The following is a 7,432-nucleotide window of genomic DNA, read 5'->3' on the forward strand; positions in this document are numbered from 1 at the left end:
GAAAAACATTATTGATTGAGAGCTTACTGCTTGAATGACTATAAATTGTGACAAATTCTCTCCTCTTGGGTCTCCACATCCATGACCATAGTAATTTAGAGCAAAAGAAAGGTCTTGAACGAATATGACTGTTATTTCAAGTCCAACTGCACCTAATTGTGGAAAGAACTATTATGTTATGTATCATTAAAAAAAAAAAAAGAATTCTGCCAGTTGACTATGACACAGTGTCTCAGCTGAAGTTCTTAGGCGGTAGTTGGTCACACTAATCTCTCATGTCTTTTATCTCTTCTGAAGGATTCGGCAAGGGCTCCAGATTTATTCAGGTGCATTTCTTGGCTTTCGATATATCAGGCTGCTGCTGCTGCTGCTGCTAAGTCGCTTTCAGTCGTGTCTGACTCTGTGCGACCCCATAGACGCAGCCCACCAGGCTCCCCCGTCCCTGGGATTCTCCAGGCAAGAACACTGGAGTGGCTTGCCATTGCCTTTTCCGAGATATATCAGGCAGAGCTTTTCAAACTTGATCTGTCATATGAATCACCTGGGAGCCTTGTTAAAATGTAGATTCTGATTCAGTGGGTCTGGGATGGGCTAACAATCTGCATTTCTTTCTTTTTTAAACAGTATATATATATCAAATTTATTTTTAATTGGAGGATTAATTGTTTAAAATGTTATGATGGTTTCTGCCATACAAGAAAGTGAATCAGCCATAAGTATACATATGCCCCCTCCCTTTTGAACCTTCCTCCTACTCCCCACCCCTTCCTGCCCCTCTATGTTGTCGCAGAGCACCAGGCTGGGCTTCCTGTGTTATACGGCAACTTCTCATTTGCTATCTGTTTTACATATGGTAATACATATTTTTTCAATGCTACTCTCTCAATTCCTCCTACCCTCTCCTTCCCCAACTGTGTCCACAAGTCTGTTCTCTGTGTTAACGGTCTACATTTCTAATAAAATTCCAGATACTGCTGACGCTACTGGTTGCACACCACTTCTTGAGTAGCAATGTGGTAGGCAATTTTTTACATATATCTCCTTAACAAAATGTAATTCCTCTTCATCTACTCTTGGCTATCTTGCTTCTTAGGCCTCATAAAACACTTGTTTGCTGCTTTGCAGAAAGAAACAAAAACCCATAGAGTTCCTTCAACAACATATATTTACTTTACAAATATCAAACCTAAGTACCACACCTGTGCTCTGAGGGCTTTCTTCGTGTGCAATGACTTTCTGTTTCAATATTGAATCATAGAGTAAACATTTTGAAGACATTGTAAAGGGCGATAGAGCTGGACATATCCAATAGGACACTGCACACAACTCAACAGAGGAGAGGATCACATGCATAGCCATGACCAAGTACACGAACACACAGGCGATGAGAACCACGTCACAGCGGCCTCCTGGGTGACAGTGCACATGGGACACCATTAGGGTGCATGCCTTATTTGGATTTCTCTGCAATATTAAAATATGAAGAAAGAATATATGGAAAGTATAATTATGGTATATTAAAAACAAAACAGGGCTTCCTTGGTGGCTCAATGGTAAAGAATCCGCCTTCCAATGCAGGAGATGTGGGTTCAATCCCTGGGTCAGGAAGATCCCCTAAAGGAGGAAATGGCCACCCACTCCAGTATTCTTGCCTGAAAATCCCATGGACAGAGGAGCCTGGTGGGCTACAGTCCATGAGGTCGCAAAAGAGTCAGACATGACTGAGTGACTAAAAAACGATAGAAAACCAAGAGCAATAGGTAGGCAAGTAAAGACTTTGGAAATTAAACTATATAAAGTGCTTTTCACTTACTGGTTTGGTCCTGATCTATTCTTTTATTTACTATAGCTACAGTACTGTACCCGGAGGAAACAGCAGTGAACCAGCAGAACCACAGTTTCTGCCTTCATGAAGCTTACAACTCAGCAGGGAGACTGACGTCAAAGAAACACAGGCAGAGGCCATTGTTTGTGGATTCTGTGTTTGCTGCTAAGTCACTTCAGTTGTGTCCGACTTTGTGCGACCCCATAGACAGCAGCCCACCAGGCTCCCCCGTCCCTGGGATTCTCCAGGCAAGAACACTGGAGTGGGTTGCCATTTCCTTCTCCAATGCATGAAAGTGAAAAGTGAAAGTGAAGTCGCTCAGTCGTGTCCAACTCTTAGCGACCCCATGGACTGCAGCCTACCAGGCTCCTCCATCCATGGGATTTTCCAGGCAAGAGTACTGGAGTGGAGTGCCATTGCCTTCTCCATGTTTGCAGGGAGTAATTAAAAGGAGTCATTTTTTTTTTCTTTCAGTTCCATGAAGGGCTTGTGTTCTACTTTCCAACCACCAGGTGGAGACCACACAAAACTAATTAAGGCAATCCCTGCTGCTGCTAAGTCGCTTCAGTGTGTCCGACTCTGTGCGACCCCATAGACGGCAGCCTACAAGGCTCCGCCATCCCTGGGATTCTCCAGGCAAGAACAGTGGAGTGGGTTGCCATTGCTTTCTCCTAAGGCAATCCCTAAGTCTGCTTTATACTGAATTTTCTCAATTTCTTAACCTAAATCAAGGGCACAGAGAATTGTTTTATCTTGAGAGTGACCACTGACCTCCTAGAGAATAAAACTGTAAATCAAATCATGCAAATTCAAAACAAACACAATTTTTTCCAAGAGAACCTACTGGATTCAAATCAATGATTTTTATGTATTTATTTTTGGTTGCACTGGGTCTTTATTGCTGCATGAGGGCTTTCTCTAGTTGTGGCAATCTTGGGCTACTTTTCGTTGTGGTGCACAGGCTTCTCACTGCAGTGGCTCCTCCTGTTGCAGAGCACGGGCTCTAGGCACGCGGGCTTCGGTAGTTTCAGCACATGGGCTCAGTAGCTGCAGCTCTTGGGCTCTGAAGTTGTGGTGCACAGGCTTAGTTACTCCCTGGCATCTGGAATCTTCCTGGACCAGGGATCGAACCTGTGTCTCCTGCATTGACAGGAGGATTCCCATCAACTGCACCACCAGGGAAGTCTATCAAACCAATGACTTTTAAAATAAAAATTGGGAAACCTGTATATTTTATTTTTGGCCACACTGTGGGGCATGAGAGATCTTATAGCCCTGACCAGGGATCGAAACTGCTCCTCCTGCAGTGCAAGCCTGGAGTCCTAAATGCTGGACCACCAGGGAAGTCCTGAAACCTGTATATTTTAAATAAATTTAACAAAAGTGAATGTATTTTCATGTTACCTTATGTCCAGTTAGAGGGCGAGTGAGATGAACTAGAGAAAAATAGCAGCCCCTCACTCACCAAAAAAGAGGAAGAAAGAAAAAGCAGGCACAGACAGGCCTATACAGAGTGAAACAGCAGCGGTTGAAAGCTGGGCTAGAGGGTGAACGAGAAGAGGGAGCCAAGTCTGCTGTCTTGGGGCTAGCACTGTTTTGATCCTCCTCCTTGTCCCTGTGCAACACGGCCATCTGGGCCAGCAATCCCTTTCCTGATTAACCTCCCAGCATCCCCCTTTCTGAACGAGGGATTCTCTGCTTTTCTTTGCAAACTTCCAAGTTGAATGTTCAAATGAAGATTTCTGGGCTTCCCTGGTGGCTCAGTGGTAAGGCATTCACCTCCCAATGCAGGAGATGTGGGTTTGATCCCTGATCGGGGAAGATCCTACATGCAGTGGAGCAACTAAGCCCATACACCACAGCTACTGAGGCTGTGCTCTAGAGCCTGGGAGCTGCAACTTCTGAAGCCAGGACACTCGAGAGCCCATACTTGACCACAAGAGAAGCCCACCGCAAAGAGAAGCCTGTGCACCGCAACTAGGGAGGAGCCTCCCTGCCACCCCCTGGCCCCTGATCGCTGCCACGAGAGAAAAGCCCACATAGCAATGAAGACCCAGCCCAGCTCAAAATAAGTCACTACCTAACTAAATAAAAATTATAAAAAGTATGCGCGGCTCATGGGGTCACAAAGAGTCGGACATGACTGAGCAACTGAACTGAACTGATAAAAAGTATGGGTCATTAAAAAAAAAAAAATGAAGATTTCTTTTTCTATCCAACTTGAAAAAATTTCCCCACCTCATGTAAAGCTATCACTTGTGTTTTTAAAGTTCCCTCTTTGTAATTTTATAAGTGCTGTCTTTGGGGGTGAGATATTTACTATTCAGAAGCAGTCAAGTAGCCTTATGTCTGGCTTTTCTTTCTCTTTTTTTAGGTTGGGGCTTCTCGTGCCACAATATTTGGAAGTTATAATCATTCTAGTGGCCATATCACTGTTCTGAACCTTGTTGCCAGTCAAACCTCTTGTGTATGTGTGTGTGACAGCCATAGCAAGTCACAGGCACACTGCCTGATTATGCCTTGAGAGGATGTTCTGTGGTAGGAACAGAGATAAAATTGCCCTCTGGGGACCAACAGACCCTGTTTCCTGCCTCTTCAGGGATCCAACAATTTCAGTCACTACAGCTTACCACAAAGAGGGGGAAATAGCCCTGTGTCTGCAGCTCACTTCTCCTTACTTACCAGAAACTAGACGCAGTGGAATTAGCAGCAGAACTTCTCCCTGAGGGTCTTGTTGTGCAGATGGTCTGGCAGAGTTGTCACCGTGACTAGAAAGTCGTGGGGGTATTGAAACCAGTTACACTGTTCAAAAAAAGGCCCATCTCATAGATACTGAAAACGACCACATTTTGAGGCTTCTGTAACATTACATCATAGGAAAGTTGGCAGCCTTTTGATGAAAATGTGACAGTGCTCATATTTCTTCCTGTACCACTTGGGGATTTAAAATGTGGGGCGGGGGATTCCTCTGGCAGCCCAACATTTTATAATATCCAGTAGACATGGATATAGAATCTCCCATAAAATAGTGGTAAAGGGAATTCTCTGGCAGTCCAGTGGTTAGGACTCTGTTCACTGACAAGGGTCCAGGTTCAACTCCTGCTCTGGTAAGTAAGAGCGTGTAAGCTGTGTGGTATGGCAAAAAAAAAAAAAAAAGCTGGGCAAAAAGAAAGCTAATGCTGTCCTGTTATTTAATGAGTATCTCCTTACTTTTTAAGAACTTTAAAACAAACTCCCCCTAATTGCCTTACTGGAAGCCAGCTGTGTGACCTTGGGCTACTCATTGAACCTGTCTGGGCATCTGAGTCTCGAAGGTGGAGCATGCCCTCCTGGAGCCTGGGTGAAGATGATCCACTAGGGAGCTGGAAGAAATGTTACAAGTTTTATTTACTTTTTTTTTCTATCTTATATGTAAGAAAAAACTATGAAGCTTTACTAATAAGTGATACATGGACCAAGAGAGTACAAGTATATAATTTATAAATATACAAAAGTTGGGACTGTATGCTCAAAAGTGTTTCTCTGAATGGCATATGATCAAAAAAATGTGGAGATGACTGATCTACACATTTTCAAGATTAGGCTACATTCAGGGTTTTTTCAAATTGCTGGTTGCAACCTGCTGTTGGATGGTACAGTCCATTTAGGGAACTTTTAAAGAAAAGGGCTTCCCAGGTGGCGCTAGTGGTAAAAGAACCTGCCTGCCAATGTAGGAATTGTAAGAGACGTGGATTCGATCCTTAGGTTGGAAAGATTCCCCCGGAGGAGAGCATGGCAACCCACTCCCATTTTCTTGCCTGGAGAATCCCATGGATTCCTCCTGCCAGAGAAGCCTGGCAGGCTATGGTCCATAGTGTCGCAGAGAGTCGGACATGCCTAAAGCAACTTAGCACACACGCAAAGAAGTAAAATTAAGTATACAATGTCCGAGTGCATTGCTTGTAGTAAGAGTTAAGTATTGTTTTGTGGAACTCCTCAGATGAACACATGTATGAATGCTAGGCTCTAGGGTAAAATGTGTCTCCTACTGTGTGGCTTGTACTGAAAGAAAATTGAAAGCAACTGGACTACAGCACTAATGTCACCCTTGAACCAGCAGCTGCATCATGGGAGAACTTGTTAGAAAGGCAGATTCTTCAATCTCACTCCAGATTTACTGCATCAGAAAGTGGGGGTGGACCCAGGCAATCATGTGTTCTGGGTGATTCTGCAGAATGCTAGAGTTTAGAGCCACTGGCTTAGACCATTTCTAGGCCTCATCTGGTTACAAAACCTTAAGACTCTGTTAGATATTCATCTAAGGCAGTTCTTTTTGAACTTCCCGGTCATAAGATTCACCTGGTAATTTTAAAGTATCTCAGAGAACCTAAGTAAGCAGCTCTGGGTTGGAGCCTTGGAATCTGATTTTTAGCAAACATCTCTGGTGATTCTTGTGATCAGACAAGTTTGGGAGCTACTTTACCAAGAGATAGGGAGATTAGAAAGAGTCTGGAGAATGTAACTACTTTAGTGAACAGAAACGTGTTCTAGAGAAACAAAGTCCAAGGTTGGAAAATAAGCCATTCAAACCGAAACCAAAAAGCTAAAATTATTTCAACATTCCTAAACTGAATGAAATGACCCACCTTTCATTTTGAATCAGCTGAGACTGTGATTCTCTGAAAAGCTTGCTCTGGAGTTCTGCACAGCATTTCAACTCTAGCACACACTAGCTGTTCAAGAAGAGCTAACTGAGGGACTTGCCTCATGGTCCAGTGGCTAAGACTCTGAGTTCCCAATGCAGGGGGCCCAGGTTCGAGCCCTGATCAGGGAACTAGATCCCACATGCTGTAACTAAAGATTGTGCATGCTGGAACTAACTCCCAGCACAGCCAAAAAAAAAAAAAACACAAAACACCCATAAATATTAAAAAAAGAGGTGCTAATTGTATAAACCTTTCAGGCCTACAACATTTAGTCCTGGGGTGGGGGAGGAGGGCAGCTCTGGATTCAGGAGTTTGGGGCAACTGTTGTGGGGGTGGGGATGTCCTCAAATTCCTTCATGGTTGAACCAGACAAGTTTCAAGTGCCTTGATGTGATAGGGACCCCACTTTCAAAAAGTCACTATCAAATTCGACTTAGTTTTGTTACTGCTAAAACTCATTTCCCAGTTGATTGTAATTAAAAATAAAATCTTTATAGGGTAGAAACATAATGTCTGGATATTATAAATATATTCAATAAAAATGTGTATTAAAATGTGAAAATCCTCTGACACCCCCCTCCTATTCTCAGCACCAAATCCCCAGATCATCATTGCTAACAATTTGGAGGATATTTTCTGACTTGTTGATATACATGAATGTTTTTTGACATACATACACATAACCATTAAACATCAAAAGTATTATTGATGTAATTTTTCAGCAGACTATAGACCATGGATATTTTTCTGTGTCATTCTATATCTAGCCCAATTCTTTTGAACACCAGCAGATTTTAAATGTCTAATTTGTTTTTTCAAGACTTAAACTTTTTATTTTGTATTGGGGTATGCTATGGTGTTGGAGAAGACTCTTGAGAGTCCCTTGGACTGCAAGGAGATCCAACCAGTCCATTCTGAAGGA

This window comes from Bos taurus, chromosome 1, assembly GCF_002263795.3.
Source record: "Bos taurus isolate L1 Dominette 01449 registration number 42190680 breed Hereford chromosome 1, ARS-UCD2.0, whole genome shotgun sequence".
In the NCBI taxonomy this organism is placed as follows: Eukaryota; Metazoa; Chordata; class Mammalia; order Artiodactyla; family Bovidae; genus Bos; species Bos taurus.